Raw genomic sequence first — 16,868 nt, 5'->3', positions numbered from 1 at the left:
TGTCGCACAACCTGCAGGGGGTCATTATCCCACAGCCACCATGATTTAAACAAGCAGCTGTGACTGACAGAAGTGCTAGCCAGTCACAGCATCGCCCACTGCATTGCTACTTTCTGCTCAAATTGCCAGTGCTACGCTGATGACACTCAACTCATATTCAGGCTGCCCTCTGCCACCTCCTCTCCCATCTCTGATTGCCTAACTGCTATTCAAGATTGGTGTGCCACCAATGATCTTTGTCTGAATGCCAGCCAGACGGAGATCCTCCTCATCGGCACACCTTCACCATCCTTTCCCCTCACTCTCTGGCCGACCTCCCTTGGCCCTCCTCCTACCCCTAACTGCAATGCTAAGAACCTTGGGGTCATATTTGACTACACCCTTTTCTTCTCCGCCCACATCTCTGAGGTCTCTAAAAAGTCAAATTTCCTACTGCACCTCCTCAGAGGTACTGTGCCTTTCCTCTCCTTCCCCCAGAAGCTCATGGTATCCCAAGCTCTGGTTCTCTCTAGGTTGGACTATTGTAACAGCCTCTCTCTAAATCTTCCTGCCTCTACTCTCTGCCCTCTGCAACTAATCCAGAACAGGACTGCGAGACTTGTCCTTGGCTTTAAGCCCTGGTATCATATCTCCCCAGCTCTGAAATCTCTCCATTGGCTCCCAGTGGATGCAAGGATTAAATTCAAAACCCATGCATTTGTCCACAAGGCTTTCTGGGGCCTGGGTCCAAAATACCTTCAGCTATCCCTCCGCAAATACCTCCCCTCTCGAGCTCTTCGCTCCTCTACCTCCAACTCCCTCAGGTTCAATCGTCTTTCAAAGAAACAAGCTGGGGGTAGATCAGTCTTCGGCTGGGGCCTCCCTCTGGAACAGCCTCCATGACACTCTAAAACTTGAGGAGAACCATCTCTGGTTCCGGAAGCACCTTCAAACCTTCCTCTTTGCTTCTGCCTTCGCTCCCCCTCTCCCCTGCTGATCTGTTCTCTCTTGGCACTGTGCACCTGACCACCCTCTGTCCTCCAGGCCCAGGTACCTGCTCACCCTGCCACTCTCCCGCACTGCCTCCGGGCCACCCCTTGCACTGGGGTCTGTATCTGTATCCATACAGCCCCCTCCCTTTTTCTTCCTGTACTTATCAGACCTACCCAGTCTGCTACCTTAAACCTAGCACTTGCACATTGCTGGCTGCACTACCGCTGTTTGTTGCCTTTATTTATTATTAATCTGTTTCTCCTCTGCTTCGCACTTTCCACTTCTACCCCCTTCCATGCATTTTTCCCCTCCCCATGCACTTGCGCGTTCTCAATGTCACTGGGCCTAGTAAGATCGCTGTTTTGTTCTCCCCTGTTCCCCTCCCTTTCCTTGTCGCACTCTGAAACACTTGTGTACGAGCGCGATAGAAATCAAATATCAATATCAAAAACTGTTTGAGCGATGCTGTGACTGGCTGGAACTTCTGTCCGTCACAGCTGCCTGCAGGACACATTGCAGCATCTCCAAACTGTAACTTCCTCGCCTGACCCCTTACTAGGGGTCAGGAGACCGGTTACAGTCCCTTTGTTGACTGTGGGCAGAATCATGACTGCACCCCCTCCTCAGGTCACCTGGGGGCTCTGCGCCCATGATTAAAAAGACTTGGTTTATTTATTTATTTATGCTTTGTCGGATCCGACAAACGATGCATAAATAAATAAACCGGGTCGTGGTTTGTTCCTGCTCTGTGCACGAAGTGGTTAATTTATTTATTCATGCATTGTTTGTTGGATACACGTATCCGAATAAATCAACCAGGTAACGATGCATAAATAAATAAACCTGCTAGTGCGCTGCGCGGGGACAGTTCTTGGGTCACAAGGCCTCACCTGCTTACACGAGCCGGTTTATTCATTTATCTATTTAGTTTGTACCAAACAGGCTGTGTGGGTCTTAGACCACGCCCATCATGCAAGCCATGCCCCTGAATGAGGACCCCTCCCCCACCCTTTAGTTTCTTACCCCTGTTAAAGCACTGGGTTTGGGCGAGTGTTGGCAGAGGAAGACCCCGTCCATGCTGCTACTTTCCGTCTGCTTCTGCTGCTGCTGTAATGAATGTTGCCATTCACAGACACTCTTCTCTGCCAGGAAATCTTGAGAATACATCACAGCATTTTGGAAGAATCTGTACAGGTGCAGGGCCGGGGCGGCTGCGCTTGGCCCCGCGCCGGCTAGTGGCCCCGCGCCGAGGGTGCTGTTGGCTCCCTCTTCTTGCAGGCTGCAGCGTGGGCCGCGTGCAGGAAGGCGAAGCTAAGCTTGTGTTGTGGGTCAACCTCCTGCTGCGATGCCCCCTCGCAGTAGCATATCACTAAAAGAGTGGGTGTGATTTACTAGTGATGGCCTATTTAATTTAAGAGACCTTTGTTGTGGACAAGGCGTTCTTAACGTGTAATTGCAAAGGGGTGTTTTTATTTTGAAAGCACATGCAAAGCAGCAGTTAGCTGCCTAAAATCTGTGCTTTCCTCCAGTGCAATAAAACATATCACACAAAACCGTTTTAGCTATTTGCCATATTTCCACATGTTTATATTTACCAAGGAAAAAAGCGTTTAAGTAGAAGGTCACATTTTCCTCACATTGTATATGAAGGCTGCAAGGGAGCCATGAATATTTGCCCAGGATGTGACAGGAGAGGTTGTCTTCCTGGACACTGGAGGGGATAGCTTCTCTGGTTGATATTGATATTTTATTTATAGTGCCCCTATACACAAGTGTTTCAAGGCGCAACGAGTCAAGGGGGAAACAGGGGCTAACGAGATGACGATATTACTAGGCCCAGTGACATTGAGATTGTGCAAGTGCAGGGGAGAGGAAAAGGGGGTAAAGTGCCAGGGGAGGGGGAGCAAGTGCAGGACAGAGGATCAAAACATTGAAAAAGAAACAACAACTAGAAGTGCGGCCAGCAGGTGGCAGTGCAGGGGTTAAGTGCATTCAGCTAGTGTGAAATAGTGCAGGTAGGGTGACTGTAGGGTTGCAGATACATCCCAAGTGAAGGGTTGCCAGGTGGCAGTGCAGGTGTACAACTGGGCGGGCAGGTACCTGGGCCCAAATTCATAGGGTAGCCAGGTCACCAGTGCAGTGACAGACAGGAGATCAGCAGGGGAGGGGAAGAGAGAAGGCAGAAGCAAAGAGGAAAGTCTTGAGCAGCTTCCGGAACCGGAATGCTTCTCTGAGTTTCAGGGAGGCTATTCCAGAGGGAGATGCCAGCCGGAGAGAGAGATCTGCCCCCAGCTGGTTGCTTGGAAAAGCGACTGACCCTCAGAGCTACTTCAGGAGAGAAAGCTGGAGATATTTTGGTCCCAGGCCTCAGTAGACCTTGTGAACAATGCAAAGGGTGTTGGACTTAATCCTTGCAGCCACCGGGAGCCAGTGCAGAGATTTCAGTCCTGGAGAGATGCGATCCCTGGGCTTGAGGCCAAGGACAAGTCTTGCAGTCCTGTTCTGGATGAGTTTCAGAGGACCGAGAGAAGTGAGCAGATTTAAAAAGAGGCTGTTGCAGTAGTCCAGCCTAGAGAGAACCAGAGCTCTGGAGACAGTGAGCTTCTGGGGGAAGGAGAGGAAAGGAAGAATACCTCTGAGGAGCTGCAGTTGGTAGTTTGACTTCTTAGACACGTCAGAGATGTGAAGAGAGAAGGTGAGTGTGGAGTCGAAGATAACCCAGAGGTTCCTAGCCTCACAGGTGGGAGCAGGAGGAGGGCCAAGGTAGGCCGGCCAGAGGGTGAGGGGAAAGGGGGTGCAGGTGTGCCGATGAGGAGGATCTCCGTCTTGCTGGCATTCAGGCAGAGATCATTGGCGGTGCACCACTCCTGGATGGCTGATAGACAATCGGAGATGAGAAGTAGAGGAGGTTCTGGGAACAAGGGAAATTAGGTCACACAGATAATTACTACACTTCTAATCGATCTCAGTTGATTCCGCTGGTGGAAGGGGGCAAAAAGCTCAGTCAAAGGAAATAATCATTATAAACATCATATTTTAATATTTATCACAATCAATATAATTGCATAAAAATGTACATTATATTCACACTGTAACATCATGAAAAATGCATTGTAGTATATATTCATGTAAGTAAATTGTCAAAACAAAGAAAAACTAATACTCGAAATCGCCAAACATTTACTAACAGCTGTATAAAAAAAATCATCTGTAGTTAAATAAGTAATGCTTGGAATGGCCAATTCTAAAAGTGCTGGCAAAAAAGAGCTGAGTGCCTAAACAATACCTCTGGATTTTTAAAGTAGTTTCAGCGACACTATTTATCTAGTTCCCACAAGGACTAATGGTCGCCTTCCTCAGGGCGCACTAATCAGTTGCATCTAACATTTAAAAAAACTGGCATTCACAAATACACTTAATAATCAAACAACTGAGATCCATGTTTGTTTCATTGTTGGATTTCAAGCTTGATTGTAGATCTCAATGTCTATATTAGTCCATATAACGCGCAGAGAACAAAGTTTATTTTCCCGCAGCCCAAAACGAAACAGATATCATTTATTTTACATCTGAATTATTTAACATTGCAGAGCTTATGTGTCTGTGAGATACTAATCCCGCTCTGCGTAGGTTTAAGAAGATGCTTTCATAATAAACGAAATGGTTTCTGCGTAACGTGGTCCTCTATTGTTGTCAAAAGGCAATCGTATAAAGCGAGTCCGTTGCATCCGCCGTCCGTCTGTCGTGTAAACGTGCAGTTGATTTTAAAGACACGACCGTTCTGGCCCTGTACTGATTTTCAGGGGACATGGCGATGCATGTGGGTAGATGGCGGCTGCCCACTTTTTTCAACGGGTGGACGCAAACCCCTGTTCTGTGTTTTTTAGGCCAGCATTAAAAAAATGTTTGCTTGCTCAAGTGTTTAGCACTCAAATTTTACATCAAGTGGTCATGTTTCCAATGCAGACGCTTACCCACAAGAACACATACATGTGTCATTAAAGCGCACATCTCGTGCTTGGATTTTGTTTTCTTTGGAATATTTCAATATAAATTGTCGAGCTTAAAAGATGGGCACGTTTTATACTTTGCTAGTGTAGTTATTGCTAATTATTGTCTCAGATTCTTATATATTTATATGTGTGTGTTTTTTTAAAAACATGTTTTGGCTCCTGCCTACATATGTAGTGGTCATTATCTTGTGATGTAACTTACTGTGATGTCATCAAATGCCCTGCATGTGATTTGCCCCACTTGGCCCCACAAATCCTAGGGCCGACCCTGTGCAGGTGGAGCAGATTATGAAACCATATATTAATTTTACCAATAAAAACCAGTCCCAGGCAGATGAGACCATCACCAGAAGACTTGAGCCGTTTTCTGCAAAAAAAGGATTTATACAGTTGAAAACCCAGGGGTTTGGGGGACAGTTGTAGAATGTAACCAAACTGGAATGTACCTCCATGCAAGTGCAGGGTTTAAGGAGGAAAAAGCCAGTAAGGGACATGGCGGAGAAGTCTCCTATAGTCAACAGTAGAGCCGTGGTCCAAAGTCCCAGTGAGCGGGTTTATAATGGTTGGTGGATGGCTCAGATTTCCCTGAAGGAACTGCACAACTCATTCTTGGTTCTTGAAGGGCCCTCCTATCCGGAGCCCGCTCGAGGAGGTTTGTGAATGTTGGCCTTCCTGGGCTTGGCTAGCTTGGCCTCCAGGTGGCCATTGTTATCTCCGCTGTCTGGCCTTTGAAAATGTTCAGGCTGCAGTCACTGTTGGAGGCCTCCAGCCAAGGGCTTTTATTCTGGTTCGACACCTGCTGCCGGCTTGTCCTTCCTTAGCCACCACCGTTTCGGACATATCAGGAGCCCACCGAAGGCTCCTTCCTGGCTCTATTTGCAGTGAGCCTTCTGTTTTTGGATCCCAGAGGATCCCACCCGGGTTCCCATTTCCTGAGAGTCTTCCAGGCGCAGGTTCTCCATAAGCCGATCTTTTGTCTTTATGGCTGGGCCTTTCCGCTCCCATGATAATCCATGCTTTGGCTTCTGGCTACCCACTCTCACACACTCAACACACTGTTGCTCCACACACACACACACACACACTCACTCACTCAAACTCTCACTCTCCAGCATGGGGTCTGGCTTGGATTCACATGCTCATGAATATTCTTCGTCGTCAGGCTGGGAATCCTCAGTAAAAGAAGAAACAGTTTCACTTTCACTTACAAACTGTATTTCTCCTCTAAACCAATCACTGAGCTCTGGGTCGTACTGCCCCCAGACAATGACTTCCCTCTCCCTAAGCCCCTCCTCTGGCAGACATTCTCAGATTTTTACCACACGTTCAAGTGTTGGGAGTCATCGTGTTTTGCTCTGTGAGCTGATCTGTCTTTTCGCCCTTTTTCGGAAAAAAATTAGATGTTTGTCAAACAGAGCCCGTGTGCTCTTTCTCTACATCGGCCGACAAGCAGGGATTGTCGGTGAATTTAAAAGCAGGGATTGTCGGTGAATTTAAGTGTCCCTCAAGGGCAAAAATCATTGCTTCATTGAAAATTCAGGAAAGCTATCAAGGCCTACTCTGTGCTCCGGACCATGTCGGAGGAAAAGGAAGGAAGCTTTCTTTTCAAGCTCTGCTCCAGCTGCGGACTTCGGAATGTGCTTGTAGAGGACACATCCCACCAGTGACTCTACTGTCTCCATCCAGATCACAGGGAAACAGATTGTGAAATCTGCCTCGGGTTCTCAAAATGAATCGTGAAGGATAGTCACAATAGGCTGGCGGCGTGGCTCAGCGAGGAAATCGGCAAACCCGGCGAAGATGCAAGAAAAGCCAGAGTAGACCAAGTCGCAGCAGAAGGTGACCGACCTACCCAGAAGGCCCAGGTGAAGTCGTTGACGATCAAGTTGGTGGTGGCTGCACTCTTGAAGGCCAAGGGGGCTGACCCACTCAAGGTAGCCCCGCAGTGCCCAGAGCATCCCTGGTCCCGAGACGGGAGGCATCGGCCAAGCTGGTGGAGAGGACACCAGAGAAGAGGATGCCATCCCTGAACCTGACCCCTCGGGATGCAAAAAGGGGTTTGGGGGGAGAGGAGGCCTCAACCATACTCCAGGGCACAGATATTTCTTCATCGGACGAGGAGTACCAGGCGTCCGTACACACAATCCAGGAGAACGTGCAGGACGACGACGGCAGAAACCCCGATGGTGACGAAGACGACTGAGGTGGCGATGGCAGGCCTACCACCTCCGACTGTGCAGGGCCCAGTAAGCCTAACGCCCCAACACCTCTGAGGGATGCATCGCTGGACATCCCTTCGACCCTGCACACCCTGGTGTGGGAGATTCAGAAACAAATGCCGTCTACACAGCCAGCCATGGCCCCGGACCACCCTCTGATGAGAAAGAGGAAGCAGCACCCTATGCCGCAGCATCACCTTTACACATGCCCCCTGCCTGATATACGGGGACATACACAACGACTAAGGCCACGGACAACGACATGGCCATGGCGGGGTGGTTTGCCGCAGCCAAGGGCTTCTCCCACCGGATGAGGTGGGGTCGTTCCATGCCATGGTCACCAGAGCGTCAGAACTCATCCAATTGACACCAGAAGAGACCAGGAAGGCAGGTTTCCTATATCAACAATGCAAGGCCAAGCGAAAGACCATCTTGGCGGTGCCTCTCGTCCAAGACGCTTGGGAGTAAGGCCTGGCTTTGATGAAAAACCCAGCCCCGGCCAAGAGGTTTCGGCTGGAGAAAAAATACTGGGTGCCGGAGTCTGCACCCAAGTGCCTACTTTCACAGGCTTCCCCGGACTCAGTGGTCACGGCGACAGCAAGAAAGAAGTTGTCTAACCCCTCGTCTTCGTCCCTCCAGATAGCGAGGGGAAGAAGTTAGATGCCATGGGAAGAAAAGTAATCTACTCGGCGGAGTCAACAGTCAAGGCAGCCAACGCCCTTGCAATCCTGGCCAGGTACGACAGGGAGCTGTGGTATAAGATGGCCCCACTGCTGGAGTTCCTACCCAATGACAAGTGGGTTGAGGCACTTTCCTTCCTCCAGGAGGGGAAGGTGCATTGGACCATGCCACCACGGTGGCCCTGGACATCGCGGACACAGGGTTCTAGCAGATGGAGAATGGTGTCTGCCTCTGTCATTGTAGCTGGGTGAAAGCTACCAACTTCCGTCAGGAGGCCCAAACGAAGGTACGGGACATGCCCTTCGGGGACAACCTCTTTGGGAAGGCTGACGAGTCGTTGCAGGCCATTAAGACCGACATAGAGACGGGCCGTGCCTTGGGCACTGTTACGCAGAATCCTGTGCAGTGCCCTTAGGGACCACTACACACAATTAAGACTACAAGTGGTAATACAAGTTCACCTTTGGTACAAGCCTGTACTACACTGTTAAAGTGGTAGCAGTAGCGGAGCAGTAAGACTTATCTCAAGAGTATATGAGCAGTAGCAGAGATTACACAAAGGGACCACCATTACTGTGACTCAAGCAAACACTGACTTAAGGTTTCAGGTAAAAAATATAAGTACATTTATTTTAAAACCATCTGTAAAACACGACACTTCTATTAATTCAAAACCACACGTAAAATAAACCACAAACAACCAATTCTCTCAGCACAGAATAACTTGGACAGGTGTTGTGAAACAAAAGACGTTACCGGGAACACATATGCGATCACTTTTTGACAGTTCGGTCGTATTAAAGAAACGTGTAGCCGCGGCAAGAAATGTTACCGGGGCAAAACACACTTAGCACCTGGGTTAACGAGAGAGAGTTGGGGGCAAAAATCATAGGCAATACTATTGTCAAGGCAGACAGAATCAGAGAACACTCGCTGACAGAAATACAAAAGTCAATAGACCAGAGCCAGTGTCAAGTGGAACCGTGTTCCTGTTGTCGAGGATCACACAGTCAGACAGTTCAAGATTCAACGTTGCCATGAATACTTGGATATTGTCAACAGAGGAAGCAAAAGTTATAAGGAGGAGGGAAGGCAAGGGCAAGCCTTGGAGGAGGAGAAAAGGGATTCACCCTAGTTCCTCAAAGCAGAACACAGTACCTTATTCAAGGAAGAAGCTGGTGCCACGTCAGTTGTTCCTGGTAGTTTCCTGCAGACCCACGGTTCCTGGAGCTTCGGCAAGAAGGACGTATGGAGGGGTCTGCCCCACACAGGGATGAAGCCAGCAGCAGCGACGGTGAATAAAAGGTGCTCTCCTTTAAAACAGGAGAGGCTCTTCATGTGGCTATCCGGACCACTACAGCAGTGTGCAGCGATTTCGACCAAGAAGAGGATCCTCTGGCTGTGGAAGATGAGCTGGTTGACCCCACCAGACTCAAGGGAAGAAGACTCCGGACTGGATCTTCTCTGATCGTCGAAAGGTAGATAGCTCAGGGCTGCAGCAGGGCTTCACCGGGGTGGGGTAGTTGCAGCAGTTTCATTTTCTCTGCTTCTCTTCGGTTCCTTGTAGTTCCAGTGGCGACTCTGACTTCCAGCCCAAGAGTCCTGCCTTTTATGCGAAAATCCCCCATTCACACAGCCTGGCTGTCAATCATGCAGCAGAGGGGTTTTCCAGCCCGACAACCACCTCAGCCAATCATTGCAAAGTGCGACTTGGGTTTCCTAGGATACCCTGTGCAGGGGATGACTACACCCCTCCCTCACATTCAGCCCACCTAGACACCCAGGCGCCCAGAGGAGGGCTTCTTGGCAGAAGCCCGCCAAAAGACAGTGAACAAAGAAGGCAAACCTGGTTTGCCACGCAAAGTAAAACACAAGAAGGACTTTAACAAAAAGAAATGGTGAATAAACCCGACCGTAGTCAAAAGAAAGAGTGTTTGGTCAAGTGGGTTTATGTTCGAGGCTAATATAATAGCCTAAAACAATACCACGTTTAGATAGTATAATCGCGGTAGAAAAGTTAGGGTAGATACCACTGCCACCAGCCAAGTCTAAATGTTAAAAGAGCAAAACAAAGCTCGGAGAGGCACAGACAACAAGGGGTAGAATTTAACCCTTTCCAGTACTCCTGTACTGGGAGTGTAGTTAAAAGTGACTATGTAAAGTTAATGGCAACTTTACCTGTTTCTGGGGGACAGTAGTCAGCCCAGAAAAAGGAGTCATTGGGAAGTCTTAGAGACAACCTGATGTCACAGCACTGAAGATGCTGTGTAACACAAACAACAAGTTGGTCTCATGGAGTGTTGTGCTCCAGAGTCCATGATCACACAACAAGTAGAAATGCATATGACAAAACACTGGTAAGAGTGGGAAAAAAAGGCACACTCTCTTACCAAGTGGAAAAAATAAATAAACTCTAGAAATCCAGCAAAGCTGCTGGGGGACTCACTAGGTGAGGGAAATTAGCCATAGAATTAGAATTCTCCCCAACACTGGCCCTCCCACCCCCAGACTAAGGGACAGGAGGATTTAATCCACTCCTGGATGGATCTCATACCTCTAGTCAGTTATAAACATCCTAGAGAGACCATCAGCATTTTGGTGGTGACTTCCTGCTCTGTGCTCAATGGAAAAATCAAATCCTTGCAGGCAGATTGACCATCTGAGTAACTTTGGGTTTTCCCCTTTCATTTGCATCAGCCATCTCAAGAGTTGGTGGTCAGTCTGAATAATGAAGTAGATCCATACAAGTATGGTCTAAACCTCTTCAGTGACCACACAATAGCAAAACATTCACGTTCTATTGTTGCCCACCTTGTCTCAGGATCCTTTAACTTCCTGCTGATGAAACAAATGGGGTGTTCCCTACCTTTCTCATCCAGTTGACTAAGGGCTGCACCTATACCTACATTAGAAGCATCAGTTTGTACAATGAAGGGTTGGTGGTAGTCGGGAGCTCTTAGGACTGGAGCTTGACAAAGGGCTTTCTTCAGACCTTCAAAAGCTTGATTGCACTCCTCATTCCACTTGACCTTTTTAGGAAATTTGGGAGAGGAGATGACCTCAATGGAGAAGCTATGATCCCATAGTGCTCTATGAAGTTCCTGTAATACCCATTGAGACCTAAGAAGGCTCTCACTTGGGTTTGAGTAGTAGGGGAGGCCCAGTTTTGTACAGGTTGTACTTTCCTAGACAATGGCCTTATTTCACCTCCTCCTACCTCATGTCCAAAGTAGACCACTGTATTCTGACCAATTTGACATTTGCTTGCCTTTATGGTCGGATGGGCCTGTTCCAGAGCCTGCAATACATATCCTAGGTGTTCAATATGTTCTTTCCATGTAGGGCTGAACACTGCAATGTCATCCAAGTATGCCATGCAGAAGTCCTCCAACCCATTCATAACTTGATTGACAGTCCTCTGAAATGTAGCAGGTGCATTCTTTAGTCCAAAAGGCATTACCTTGAATTGGTAGAGGCCAGCTCGGGTGGAGAATGCCGTTTTCTCCTTGGCATGGTCTGTCAGGGCTATTTGCCAACATCCTGACGTTGGGTCAAATGTGCTGAGGTACTTGGCTGCACCAAGTTTGTCCACCAGCTCATATGTCCTAGGCAAAGGATGGGCATCAGTCTTTGTGACTGCATTTAGAGCTCTATAGTCCACGCAGAATCTCAACTCCTTGGATCCTGCCTTTGGTACAAGCACAACTGGGCTAGACCATGGGCTAGTAGAGGCCTCTATTACCCCGAGTTCAAGCATCTTGTTGACCTCATTCCTTATGTGGGATCTGATATTGTCTGACATTCTGTACCCCCTGCTTTTGACAGGCAAACAGTCACCAGTGAGTATATCATGCTGGCCCCAAGGGGTCAAGGCTGGTGAAAGTGAGAACAGGGAGGCAAACTGATTTAACAGTAATTTGCACTCCTCCTGCTGGTCAGATGTGAGACTGGAAGAGAGATTAACTCCTTGCACTTGCTCATCTAACAGTAAGCCTCTGAGGAGGTCAGGCAGAGGTTCACTCTCCTCCTGAGCTGAAGCTAGAAGCAAAGCTCCTATGTCAGGTCTAGAGACATAAGCCCTCAAACGGTTGGTGTGAAAGACTCTGGGAGCCTCCTAAGGATTGCCTAAGTCCACCAGATAGTTCACCTCTCCCAGGTTTACCCACAACTTTGAAGGGTCCTATCCATTTGTCCTGCAAGGCCCTCTGCCTTGTGGGGACCATAACAAGAACAAGCTGGTCTTGAGTAAACTCAACCATGTTAGCCTTCTGGTCATGCCAATGCTTGACCAGAGTTTTAAGGTCATTACCTAGCAGGACCCTCCCAGGTACGTTATTTTGCACACTTACAGGTATTCTGACAGTCATGTCATTACACTGGATGAGAGCTGGTAACTGGGGAACCATTTGCACAGGGCCTCCAGCTAACTTGGTGAGGTGTTTGGGTGCCTTAGCAACATCCTCCACCTTGACAAAACATTCATCAACCACGGTTATGCTGGCTCCAGTGTCTCTGATGGCAGGGGTCTCCTGACCATTCACAAGAACACTATCTTTGTAATACTCTTTAGTATTATCTGGGATTGAGTTATAGACATCGAAGTTATGTTGTTCCCAAAGACCCAAGGACACTAAAGAAACACTAGCTGGACTCTCATGGGCTCATCAGCTAGTAACTGAAGGCTTCCACTGGCCATAGGTACTTCATCCACCTGGGAGAAGGCTAAGGAGACAGCGTGGACCCCTGAAGGTTTACCCTTACATCTGGAATCTCCTTTCACATGGTCAGTTAACCCAACAACAAAGCATTTTCCAAATGCTTTCTGGAATGAGGGTTTGTTCTGACCTCCATCTGGTTTGGGACCAGATGGTACACTAGCCTGATTTGATTTCCCTTATGGCTTAACCTGGTTATGCTTGTGGCCCTCTTTTGGATTGGAATTATGGGAATTCTCTTTGTTGTCTTTCTTTGACTGCTTTCCCTCTTCCTTTTTCTGAGTTGCCCCAGAATCCTTGTGAGTAGCCCTGTTGGCAACCCATAAGTCAGCAGCCTTGGCCACTTTTTAGGATCTGTCTCCTTTGAATCAGCCAAGTGCTGTCTAAGCTCTGGAGAGCAGACATCAAAAGTAGGCTGCAACATTGCAAGATTCCTCAAACCTTCATAAGTGTTCACTTTGTAACCCTTAACACAACATCTAAGTTTTTCAAACATTGACACACCCAGGTAGACCAAGGGGTACCATCATGCTTTATGAGGGTTCTAAACCTCTTAAGGTACTGGGAAGGGGTCTTCCAGAATCTAGCTATTAATGCTCGTTTCACACACTCATAATCCTGCTTATCCTCCTCCCCCAACTCCATTACAGCATCACTTGCAACAGGGGGAAGCCTAGAGAAAAGCCAGGGAATCAGCTGATTCCCTGAGATACCTTGAATCCCATGATTGTACTCCAACATTGCTAGCCAATCCAAAACATCAAGTTTAGTCTTATACATACCAATCATTTCCTTTGGCATACAGGGTCTCTTTGGGCTGGAAGACCTAGAAGACTCTGGGAGAGAAGCATTTTCTAAAGACAATTTCTTCATTTCTAGTTCATGGTTCAGCTCCATTTCTCTGAGCCTTAATGCTTGATGTTTCATGGCAGTTTGTGCATCAATACGTTTCACTTCCAATTCAAGTCCCATTTTCTCAAGTGCAATAAACTTAGGAGTAAGTGTAGGACCTGTGGGGGTCCCTGTGGACAAAGGTTGTGCTTTCTGAGCAGGTAAGGGAGTTGTAGGGTTTCCTAACAAGGACTCATCTACTTCTTCTAACTCAACACTCTCAGAATCAGAAACATCAGTATCCACATTTGCTGGAGGGGTAGGCCCTTCTGACCCACTCTCCAGACTTGTTTTCCCATTAACATTGCAACCAGTTCAGATTTCTTTCCTTTACCAGAGAGATTCTTTTCTCTACACATGGTTCTCAGAACCTCAACAGTATAGTTTAAGACACCCTCTTCACTGTAGTTTTCCATATTTGACATGATTTCTTTAGTTAACAGAATTAGTGCTGTTTAGCCTTGTGGTTAGTTTAACCCAAGCAACAGCAGCACTCTAAGTGTAATCACTATACTTCCAAATCCTCACCGCTGTACACCAGTGTTAGGCAGAATCCTGTGCAGTGCCCTTAGGGACCGCTACATACAATTAAGACTACAAGTGGTAATACAAGTTCACCTTTGGTACAAGCCTGTACTTCTATGTTAAAGTGGTAGCAGTAGCGGAGCAGCCAGACTTATCTCAAGAGTATATGAGCAGTAGCAGAGATTACACAAAGGGACCACCATTACTGTGACTCAAGCAAACACTGACTCAAGGTTTCAGGTAAAAAATATAAGTACATTTATTTTTAAACCATCTGTAAAACACAACACTTCTATTAATTCAAAACCACATGTAAAATACACTACAAACAACCGATTCTCTCGGCACAGAATAACTCAAGGTAAGTACCTTATGTTTTGGCGGACCGGTGTTGTGAAACAAAAGACATTACCGGGAACACATATGCGATCACTTTTTGACAGTTCGGTCGTACTAAAGAAACATGTAGCCGCGGCAAGAAATGTTACCGGGGCAAAACACACTTAGCACCTGGGTTAACCAGAGAGAGTTGGGGGCATAAATCATAGCCAATACTTTTGTCAAGGCAGACAGAATCGGAGAACACTCGCTGACAGAAATACAAAAGTCAATAGGCCGGAGCCAGTGTCAAGTGGAACCGGGTTCCTGTTGTCGAGGATCACACAGTCAGACAGTTCAAGATTCAACGTTGCCATGAATACTTGGATATTGTCAACAGAGGAAGCAAAAGTTATAAGGAGGAGGGAAGGCAAGGGCAAGCCTTGGAGGAGGAGAAAAGGGATTCACCCTAGTTCCTCAAAGCAGAACACAGTACCTTATTCAAGGAAGAAGCTGGTGCCACGTCAGTTGTTCCTGGTAGTTTCCTGCAGACCCACGGTTCCTGGAGCTTCGGCAAGAAGGACGTATGGAGGGGTCTGCCCCACACAGGGATGAAGCCAGCAGCAGCGACGGTGAATAAAAGGTGCTCTCCTTTAAAACAGGAGAGGCTCTTCATGTGGCTATCCGGACCACTACAGCAGTGTGCAGCGATTTCGACCAAGAAGAGGATCCTCTGGCTGTGGAAGATGAGCTGGTTGACCCCACCAGGTTCAAGGGAAGAAGACTCCGGACTGGATCTTCTCTGGTCGTCGAAGGGTAGATAGCTCAGGACTGCAGCAGGGCTTCACCGGGACGGGGTAGTTGCAGCAGTCGTCTTCTCCGCTTCTCTTCGGTTCCTTGTAGTTGCAGTGGCGACTCTGACTTCCAGCCCAAGAGTCCTGCCTTTTATGCGAAAATCCCCCATTCACACAGCCTGTCTGTCAATCATGCAGCAGGGGGGTTGTCCATCCCGGACAACCACCTCAGCCAATCATGGCAAAGTGCGACTTGGGTTTCCTAGGATACACTGTGCAGGGGGTGACGACACCCCTCATTCACATTCAGCCCACCTAGACACCCAGGCGCCCAGAGGAGGGCTTCTTGGCAGAAGCCTGCCAAAGGACGGTGAACAAAGAAGGCAAACCTGGTTTTCCGCGCAAAGTAAAACACAAGAAGGACTTTAACAAAAAGAAATGCTGAATAAACCGGACCGGAGCCAAAAGAAAGAGTATTTGGTCAAGCGGGTGTATGTTCGAGGCTAATATAATAGCCTAAAACAATACCACGGTAGATAGTATAATCGCGGTAGAAAAGATAGGGTAGATACCACTGCCACCAGCCAAGTCCAAATGTTAAAAGAGCAAAACAAAGCTCAGAGAGGCACAGACAACAAGGGGTAGGATTTAACCCCTTCCAGTATTCCATGTAAAATGGGTTGTACTGGGTCTGTAGTTAAAAGTGACTATGTAAAGTTAATGGCAACTTTACCTGTTTCTGGGGGACAGTGGTCAGCCCCAGAAAAATGAGTCATTGGGAAGTCTTAGAGACAACACGGTGTTACTGCACTGAAGGTGCTGTGTAACACAAACAACAAGTTGGGCTAATGGAGTGGTGTGCTCCAGAGTCCAAGATCACACAACAAGTAGAAATGCATATGACAAAACACTGGCACGAGTGGGAAAAAGAGGCACACTCTTACCAAGTGGAAACACCTAAACTCCAGACATCCAGCAAAGCTGCTGGGGGACTCACTGAGGGAGGGAAATTAGCCATAGAATGAGAATTCTCCCTAACAGGCACTCTTCAACACCTCCCGTCCCTTTGTGCATCCGGCAGGAAGTCTGGCAGATCGGCAAAGGGTTTCGGCAGAGGGTCCTCTTCATACCGTCAACCTACCCGGTCCATGACCCAGAAGGCCTACAGAGGCCGTCCCAAGGCTTTCTGTGGAGGTGGCCGTTGTCATGGCTCCGAAGGCAGCATGCAGGCCCCGAAGAAAGATTGAACCGGCCAGGACGTCGGGCTCCCACCCATACACCCTGGTGGGAGGCCGGCTGCGGGCTTGGTCAGCGAGTGGAAGAAGATCTGCATGTGCTGGACACTCTCGCCCACGGACACACTCTAGAGTTGCAGAAGTGTCTGCAGATGCCGCCGGTGACCCGGTAGGAGCAGCACATCCCTCAGCTCCTACAGGAAGTACGGGCCATGATAAGAAACGGGGCAATAGAGCTGGTTCCAAAGCAACTGTAGGGCTCTGGAGTATACTCCAGATACTTCTTGGTAAAGAAGACCGGGGGCTGGAGGCCCATTCTAGACCTGCAGCGTCTCAACAAATACCTCAAGTCTCAAAAATTCAGGATGGTCACGTTGCAGCACGTGCTCGGGCCAACTGGAGGAAGGAGACTTCTTGACGTCGCTGGATCTGGAGGACGCGTACTTCAACGTCACCATTCACGAGAAACATCAGAAGTTCCTGCGCTTCATGGTACAGGGAAGAT

The sequence above is a fragment of the Ambystoma mexicanum genome, chromosome 14, assembly GCF_040938575.1.
Source record: "Ambystoma mexicanum isolate Mex_15411 chromosome 14, UKY_AmexF1_1, whole genome shotgun sequence".
Lineage (NCBI taxonomy): Eukaryota > Metazoa > Chordata > Amphibia > Caudata > Ambystomatidae > Ambystoma > Ambystoma mexicanum.
The sequence above is the reverse complement of the archived record's forward strand: the minus strand, read 5'-3'. Positions refer to the sequence as shown.